The following is a 9,706-nucleotide window of genomic DNA, read 5'->3' on the forward strand; positions in this document are numbered from 1 at the left end:
AAAACAGCTGGCTGTTTTAGTGTGGGAATGAAATTTGGGAAGAAAAAACGACTGCCTTGCGTGGTGAATTGTAAAGTGTCTGGAGCACCGCAAAGAGGAGAGGTACACAAAAATTACACAAACAGAAAAATGCATTAATCCTACTAACACATACACACATGCCATGAAGCTCATGAAGATCAAATAGTATTTTTAAGCATGCATTTCTGTTACCATCATCTTGTCCGGTTCACTTAGTAGGTTAACAAGTGATACATAGACTAGTGAACTAGTATTATTTTGGGCAAAAATGATTGAATCATAGCAGGGGTGAACAGAATGCTGCAGGAGGGTCAGATGAGTGGAGACTAATAGATTATTGAGTTTCTTGTTTCTGATGTGTGGGGGAGGTCTTATCATGACACACATCTGGGTACATAGGGGGGAAAAAACTCATTATCTGATAGAATATTGCTGTTGTGTGAGGTGTGTGACTCGTGGATGAATGTTTTGGGGATTTACTTGACTGATGCATTTTCTTTTGGTACCACTTTGAACCTGCCAATTAGTTTTGTTTTTTCATCATTCTAAGAGAGTATGCTCAGACAAGTCCTAAAACTAGGCCTTCATATTTTTCGATTTTTAACAGTGCACTGAGATTTTTTGTTTGGCAATTTTCTCTTTTTCCAGCAGGCCTGCAACATCGGAATCGAAAGCGCTACACAACATGTTGAACAATCGCAAGTGAGCTTTTCCAAAATTAAAATGGGCTCAGGAGAAAGCCACTTATTTGGGACAATCAGAAAACAAGTCCCTGTCAAAAAGGATTCAGCGAGGTAATCCAGTCTAAATTTTCTTTTCTCTTTTTTTGAAATGGCGTCATTGCTGGCAGTAGAAACTTATTGCGTCACGAGAGGTTCTACTGTCAGCAAATAAAAAATGGGGACTGACTGGACTGACAAAAGCTTAACTTACTTGACACCAGTATGCAAGAATGCACCTCCACCTACACAGTGACAAAAGGGTGGATGTATGTATGTTTCTTTTTACAGGAGCAGAAAGGTCACACCAACAGGTTGCATGGGCTTTTGGGCCGTGCTGACTTAACCTTTTAATTGCCACTTTCCGTGTCTTTGTGAATTTACCAGCAGTGTGTTATTCATGACCTTGTATTGTTTACAGTGCAGAGGTCACTGTGAGAAAGTGTGCATACAGATGCGCTGCACTAACATCTACATCACTTTTTCCACAGCAGAGGGTTAATCGTGGGTTTTTCAAGAAAGTAAGTCTTCATCACTGGCTGGTAGTAACAATTAGTTAGCTCCAGCTAACAGCAGAGTCCCATGTAAATAATGAACCAGGTGCTCCCCATTTTGATAAATAAAAACCAAAATCTATCTCTGCCCTGCCCGTCGGCCTATCGTAGGAAGGAAAAATATATGTCAATGCTTTTGCATTCTTTCGGAAATGTAGCTGGGTAATTATGTCATTGGCATCGGTGAGCCACTGTCAATATGTGACATATTGAAGTCGCGTTTGAATTTGCGCTTGTTTTTTGCTTTCACTTTGCAATCGAGCAAACTGTGTATAGAGAGCGACAGCACTGACTGGTGAGTGATGATAATTTGTGCACCAATTCCTCTGACATCGTCTTATTAATCGTTAGCTTACTATGCAAACATGACAAGTGAAATCTCCCGCAGCTTAAACATGTGAGAGGTTGATCGCGCAGAGAATCGCTGAGCTTATGTGAGTGCCTCTGTAAAAGCAGCAGGACATATATTTTAGTTCTGCTGAGCCAAATAAGACAGGTCAGGGTGAAGAAGTGACAGCCAAAGAAAAGCTTACCACAAAACGGAAAAGTTATGACAAATGAGACTATAAGGCAAAAAGAAAGTGCAGCTTTATGGTTTCATGGACAAAATAATTTCTGTGGCTGCAATATGACGAGCTAAATAACCAGGGCTGCACATAAGTGGTCCACAGGTGCGCATTCGCTATCAAAATAAATAAAAAAACGCGCACAAGATATGAAGTTGCAATGCGTGTTTGCGTACATAAGATTTTCAGGAGGAGGACAGACATTTGTTTAGAACTCTTAAAGATGTCGAAGAAGCTCCTTTAAGCAATTACTTTGGTGTTCCTCCACCTCCAAAGAAATGTCAGAAGGAGTCCGAACCACAAAAGAAGCGCATATTCTCGGAAAAGTGGTTGCAGGAAGTGAGCTGGCTTCAAACAAATGATGAACGCACAGAGATGTGGTGCAGAATGTGCCGTGAAAATCCCACTCTAGCGGACAAAAACAGTGGCATATGGAGGCAAACGCGCGTTGCAACTTCTTATCTGGTGCGCGTCTTTTATTTTGACAGCTAATGCGGACCACTTATGTGCACCCGTGTAAATAACATAATGTTCTGCCGGGTGTGTTGTTGGTTTTCCCTCGAGTCGACAAGCGCCTTTGTTACTGGGACCAGTCATTTTAAGAAAGGCTCCCATTAGAACCCATGAGCATAGCTGGACATAGCATTTGCCCGGTGGGCCGCTGGCGATTTTTTGTTTTTATGGGCCGATGGATTTTTTATTTTTATTTTATTTTTTTTTTTTAGGGAGGGTATATGTAATGAAAGGTGTTGGATTGGCCAATTGGTCATGATCGACTCTGGGCTATACCGAGGAGGCCGGATGCACCCTCCCCCTTGTTTAGCAATCACGTGATTTTCGCGCATTGCATGCCGGGAACTAGTGGCAAAACAATCAAGTACCGCGTCAAATGCAAGTATTTGCAGCACCACAAAACGTTCATTCTCCGGTTCCAATGCCTTCTTGTTTTTTCTTTGCCGCACAAAAAAGGAATGTACAAAACAAAAGGAGAACAATGCCGGTCCATACAAAGACAGACTCGATGAAAAGACAAAGAAAAGATATGAGGAAAAATCAAAGGAGTGAAAGGGTCAGACCCTTACGAGCACACAGAGTGGACAAAAGACGTTAGCGTGCTGCCCAACTTTCACCACGCTCAGATTTATAATTATACGCTTCTTGGAGTGAGTGCATACACTCATGAAGTTTAGTAACTTCAGGTCACTGCAACAAGCCCAGGTACAGTTTACCGACGGATGGGTACAGGACCTTGAAATGCACCGTGTAGAACGAAAGACCATCGTACGAACAAAGGTAAGTTTACCAGTTTCACAAATCGTCGTCATAAATACACATTCGTTAACCGTTTATTAATATAACCTTTGAGCTCAACGGTAACTAATTAGTAGTGGAAATAATTTCTGGTAGCATTACAGAAATGTAGCAGTGACAATAATATTGTATGCTGTAATCGCACTGGACAATTAGTGACACAAAACAACTGTTTTATCCTGTGAATAAAAGTATATGTTTTCGTCAATGTACCATGGTAATAACAGAAGCGAAACGCAATATTGTGTCAGGACAATTCACTATTTATGCACCATAAATAAAGGAGCATAGCGCGACAATTTCTGTTCAGCGCCAGACTTGCTTGTAACCTATATCACCAATTATGTTAAGAAAAATGACGCATTAACTACAACAGCAGACTGACCTTTGTGGGAATGCTTGGAGCAGACTAACCTGTGAGCTGGAGTGTTCTGGGACGTTATATTTGGTCTTTGAATGGCTGCAATCCAGGCCATCCGTCGCCTGTTTGTCACTTCGGAAACATGGCTCGAACAATTTCTCTTCAACGACGTAATCCTATAACAACCGATCTCTTTACCCGTCGGCTTCCCGTGGCTGTCATGCGACCGGCTATTGCAGTTAATAATACAACAGCTTCTTGCCATTTTTTGGGTTTCTTTTTATCGCTGTGTAACTGAGTTCAATTGAAAGCCTGCATGCGCTAGTACCTCTTGCCGCAAGTTCCCAGAATCCTTTGCGGTTTTACCCCTGAATGACGTCACATTTTCAATCTTTATCCTGGTGGGCCGGTCTCTAGTCAAAATGCCCGGGCCGATTTTTTGTCCCAGTCCAGCCTTGCCCATGAGAAATGCAAGAAATGCATTATTGCTCAGTCTGCAATATCTTTCCCAGAACAAACACCAATTGCAAATAACATACTAAAAATAAACCTGAAAATCAGTTTAAAACAGCGTACTATGTTGCAAAGAGTGAACTACCACTGGCAAAATTTAGCAGTCTTTGCAAACTTCAAAAAGCAAATGGCCTAGATCTTGGTTCCACTTGCCTCTTACCCGTGACTTCAGTGGAAATTTCAAATTCAGGATCTGACACAGACTGATTCATGTCCTACACAGTTCTTACAAGTTCATAGAAGTTTCTGTTCAATTAGAACCAAGTATTTGAGTTGATGATTGTAATTTTTATACAATGTTGTAATTTGTTTTTCAACAATTTTTTGATTAATGTTTTGTTTCCTTTACAATATTATACTTTAATGAATAATATTGTAAAGGAAACAAAACAGGAAACAAAACATCAATCAAAAAAAATTGCTCTCTTTTTTATTTGGGCTACTTAAATTTATTTTGGGCTACCAAAAACTGAAGAGTCCCTGCCCGAAGGGCTACCAGGGATTTAGAAATTTCGCGAGCCCTGCAGATATATATTTTTTATTTTATTACTTTGTTGTTTCAGCAACATTAAATTTAAAAACTGTACTTTTGAGTTAAAATATATATTTATAATTTTAATAAATGACAAATTAAAAAGGCATGAACATTTTTTTTGTATCGAAAAAATATCGAACCGTGACACCAAAGTATCGAACCGAACCGAACCGTGAATTTTGTGTATCGTTGCACCCCTAACAAATAGGTATGCCAATAGTAGTGTGTTAAAACAGTCTCACAAACTCTGACTAACAGAATTTGGTGACTTTGGTGAACCCTCTAGAAAATGTAACAGTCAACATTTCCCAACTAACATGATCACATTCTTTTGTTTATAAAAGAAGTTATCGGATTTAACAGCTGAATGGTTTCATTCCAATATTACAATGCATTTTATATAAAGAACAATATTGATTAACTACACAACAAAAAAATCACTTAAACTTATAATCTTTGTTTTTCAGTCTGTAGTGTTCTAAGCTTCAGTCATACTGAGCCAGAGAGGGGTGATCAGTCCAGGAAGGAGAGCTATAGTAGCCGTTTTTTATGGCCCAGCCAGAAAGTCTCAGCAAACAGGTTCATCTTTCCTGTGTTGTCACGGGGAAGTTGTTTATGTGGTGGCAAGCAGTGAACGCTTTTTTTTCAGCATCCCAGCCAAAGGAGCTACAGAAGAGAAAACAGATGTAGGGATATCTGCGAGTGAGAATATCAATCCCATTTAAACAAGGATTATACATGTGTGTGTATCCTTCATGGGGAAACAAGGACAACATATGTGATGTCATGGTTGCCATGGCATGTTTTCTCAAGGCTACACTACTACCCCAACTCTCTGCCATTTTTCAATTGACTCACAGTAACACACCATCCATATGTCTCTTGTCACCTGACACACCTGACTCCCAGTTATATTGTGTTTACTCTATCCATTCTTTCTATTGGTCGCTTCCTTTTGCCACATTCAGTTTCCCCTTCATGCAGCTCTCCATATCACCTGTAGATGTCCTCAGCCTTTCTTTCTTGACCTGTCACCCGACTCTCACATGCATCTGTTCTACTGATCTTCCCACCCACTCACACACACCTATTGATACCTGCATTTGTCTTCAACAGATAATCTTCTACAGCACAGAAAAAAACGTGAGCTCTAAAGTTTCTTTTCAGAGCTGAATGAAAAAGGAAGTGTCTGAGAGGTATAATTCACGTTTATTGGTGTTTCAGTTGTGAGCAAACAAATATCAGTGTGAAAGTAAAGACAAAGGTTTGCTTAAATAAAGTCTGACCTCTGTATTATGAACCAGCATAATTCAAATGTGCAACAGCAGATCAAATGAAAGATGCAGTTTACTTACTCACACAAAGAAAATACACATCTTCCACATCCACACTCTTACAGTATAAACCTGTAGAAAGTCCCTTGTATTCTTTTGAATATTAATTTCTTTATAAAAATTCATTTTACATAAGGAAAGGGTTGCAGTGCAAGTAAAAGAAACCGAAACAGGTTGGCAAACAGAAACCAAGAGCAAAACAGAAACATAATGCATAATGCATTGTATTTCTTTATAGAGAACAAATGATTGAAATGTATGCTATAGTAGTGCAATGCCTTGGTATGATTTCAGCCCAGAACATGTATAACAAGTCATATTTCCTGCTTGTATCTTCACATCAACTATGAAATAAAAGCAAAGATGCCACTCCTTATACCATCAAAAGTCTAGTCTACCTGGCAGTAAGTGGAAGCCTAATGTACTTCCCCTCGGGAACATGAGAATCACAAACCAGTTGCAATACTGAATTCAAACCCTGCAACCTCAGTACATCATTTCTTTTTTTCTATTCAGATACTCTAAATGTTGTTAAAACAAAACACCAGACACCAAATCAATTCACTGTGTTGCCCATCATTCACTTCAAGCTAAGATATTGGTTAAAACCACCCTTCAGTGGTCTGAGGTTTATTGATACTGGGTCATGGGGTGATTGTTCCAGGGAGGCAGCTGGGACAGCTTCTCCTCAGTGGCTGTTTCTATTGGCCAGCCCCAGGCCTTAAAGAAGCCAGTCAGGTCCATCCCCACAGTCTGGGAGAAAGTCTCAGCATACAGGTTCATCTTTCCTTTGTTGTCCTTGGGGAAGTCCTTTATGTGGTGATACGCAGCAAACACCTTCTTAAAGGCATCCCAGCCAAACCTTTCCTGGAGCTGCAGATGAGGAGACAAAAATCATAATGCTGGTAATCGTGTTACAGTGGGGCAAAAAAGTATTTAGTCAGCCACCGATTGTGCAAGTTCCCCCACTTAAAATGATGACAGAGGTCAGTAATTTGCACCAGAGGTACACTTCAACTGTGAGAGACAGAATGTGAAAAAAAAATCCATGAATTCACATGGTAGGATTTGTAAAGAATTTATTCGTAAATCAGGGTGGAAAATAAGTATTTGGTCACCTCAAACAAGGAAAATCTCTGGCTCTCACAGACCTGTAACATCTTCTGTAAGAAGCTTTTCTGTCCCCCACTCGTTACCTGTATGAATGGCACCTGTTTGAACTCATCATCTGTATAAAAGACACCTGTCCACAGCCTCAAACAGTCAGACTCCAAACTCCGCCATGGCCAAGACCAAAGAGCTTTCGAAGGACACCAGGAAAAGTATTGTAGACCTGTACCAGACTGGGAAGAGTGAATCTACAATAGGCAAGCAGCTTGGTGTGAAAAAATCAACTGTGGGAGCAATCATCAGAAAATGGAAGACATACAAGACCACTGATAATCTCCCTCGATCTGGGGCTCCACGCAAGATCTCATCCCGTGGGGTCAAAATGATCATGAGAACAGTGAGCAAAGATCCCAGAACCACACGGGGGGACCTGGTGAATGACCTGCAGAGAGCTGGGACCAAAGTAACAAAGGTCACCATCAGTAACACACTACAACAGCAGGGAATCAAATCCCGCAGTGCCAGACGTGTTCCGCTGCTGAAGCCAGTGCATGTCCAGGCCCGTCTGAAGTTTGCCAGAGAGCACATGGATGATACAGCAGAGGATTGGGAGAATGTCATGTGGTCAGATGAAACCAAAGTAGAACTTTTTGGTATAAACTCAACTCGTCGTGTTTGGAGGAAGAAGAATACTGAGTTGCATCCCAAGAACACCATACCTACTGTGAAGCATGGGGGTGGAAACATCATGCTATGGGGCTGTTTTTCTGCCAAGGGGACAGGACGACTGATCCGTGTTAAGGACAGAATGAATGGGGCCATGTATCGTGAGATTTTGAGCCAAAACCTCCTTCCATCAGTGAGAACTTTGAAGATGAAACGAGGCTGGGTCTTCCAACATGACAATGATCCAAAACACACCGCCCGGGCAACAAAGGAGTGGCTCCATAAGAAGCATTTGAAAGTCCTGGAGTGGCCTAGCCAGTCTCCAGACCTCAACCCCATAGAAAATCTGTGGCGGGAGTTGAAAGTCCGTGTTGCTCGGCAGCAGCCCCAAAACATCACTGCTCTCGAGAAGATCTGCATGGAGGAATGGGCCAAAATACCAGCTACTGTGTGTGCAAACCTGGTAAAGACCTATAGTAAACGTTTGACCTCTGTTATTGCCAACAAAGGTTATGTTACAAAGTATTGAGTTGTATTTTTGTTATTGACCAAATACTTATTTTCCACCCTGATTTACGAATAAATTCTTTACAAATCCTAGCATGTGGATTCATGGATTTTTTTTTCACATTCTGTCTCTCACAGTTGAAGTGTACCTCTGGTGCAAATTACTGACCTCTGTCATCATTTTAGGTGGGGGAACTTGCACAATCACTGGCTGACTAAATACTTTTTTGCCCCACTGTATGTGCACTCCAGTGTGGACAAAGGACTGACTGTTAAGATACTGTTTATAATTATGTCTCCACACTTTCTTAAAAGTGACTTAATGGAAAACATTTCTTGAACTCTCCTTGTTTCACACTCTGCTTTCAGTTTTATATGCAATCATTTTTTTTCCTATGGAAGCAGGTCACTCCAGTGTGGACAAAGGACAGTTTCTCTACAGAGCAGAATTCTCTCACCTGCATATATGTTTCCAGAGCCACCCACATGCTCCAGCTCTCAGGTGTCCTGTCTCCCGCGACGTAATCCTTGGCTCGACTTTGTCGATTTTCTGCAGTCATAGCTCCATGAGCCTGCATTAAAAACATGGAATGAGATGATTGTAAAATATTTTACTTTTAGTCATTTATTCGACTTTGTCGGTTTGCTGAAGTCATGGCTCCTTCAGTCTGCATTAAACAACATGGGATGAGATGATTGTAAAATATTGTACTCTAAAACATAGTTAAGTGGTTTGTCATCATATAACATCAAAGAAGTTATCATAAAAAGCGTAACAATATAAGATGTTTCTGGCCATTTGTCTTTGTCATTTACTCCACCTTCTCCCTGTCGACGCCCAGCACCTCTTCATTCACATACACTGACCACAGGTTGCATGTACACTCTGTGGTGTTTGGTGGGAACTCCCAGCAAGCTCTCTGTTGATTGTGTCCCAGTTCATGGATGGGGCCCCACATTGGATTACCTCTTTTGACGCCGACCAGTTCATGAGCTGTCATTTTGTGTGCCATGATTGGATAACCTGCATGCATCCAGCCTGAACAGAAAAAGAGCAATAAACAGTGGTATAGTGATAATTCTTTCAGATTTTACAGCATTGATAGACAAAAAAAAAAGAAAAAAAAAAAGAGAGAGAGAGAATGCCATTGTATCTATCTGAGCAAAGAACCAAACAAAATCATCATTACTCTATAGTTGATCACTGAAAGGGTGACTGTAGCTCAGGTGGCAGAGCAGGTCAGCTACTAACCAGAAGGTTGGTGGTTTGATCCCAGGCTGCTCCTGTCTGCATGCCAAATATCCTTGGGCGAGATACTAACCCCATGTTGCTCTCCGATGCATTCATCAGAGTGTGAATGGTAGCTACTTAGCACTTAAGAGTTCAGAAAAAAGTGCTTGTGTGAATGGGTGTGATTGGGTGAATGAATTAGTTGTATAAAGCGCTTTGAGTGGTCAGAAAGAGTAGAAAAGCGCTATATAAGAACCAGTCCATTTACCAAGTGTGAA

General features: G+C 40.9%; 1 pseudogene across 1 annotated transcript; it reads right to left on the reverse strand.

Moving 5' to 3' along the window:
• Positions 1–5,799: 5,799 nt before the first annotated feature.
• LOC143412530 (TRPM8 channel-associated factor homolog pseudogene) lies at positions 5,800–9,210 on the reverse strand (annotated as a pseudogene). Its single transcript, XR_013093055.1, has 3 exons — positions 9,019–9,210; positions 8,656–8,769; positions 5,800–6,787 (listed from the first exon to the last, which is right to left on the reverse strand). The product of XR_013093055.1 is annotated as a TRPM8 channel-associated factor homolog pseudogene (transcript).
• Between the last annotated feature and the right edge of the window lie 496 nt (positions 9,211–9,706).

This window comes from Maylandia zebra, linkage group LG14 (genome assembly GCF_041146795.1).
Source record: "Maylandia zebra isolate NMK-2024a linkage group LG14, Mzebra_GT3a, whole genome shotgun sequence".
NCBI classification, from domain to species: domain Eukaryota; kingdom Metazoa; phylum Chordata; class Actinopteri; order Cichliformes; family Cichlidae; genus Maylandia; species Maylandia zebra.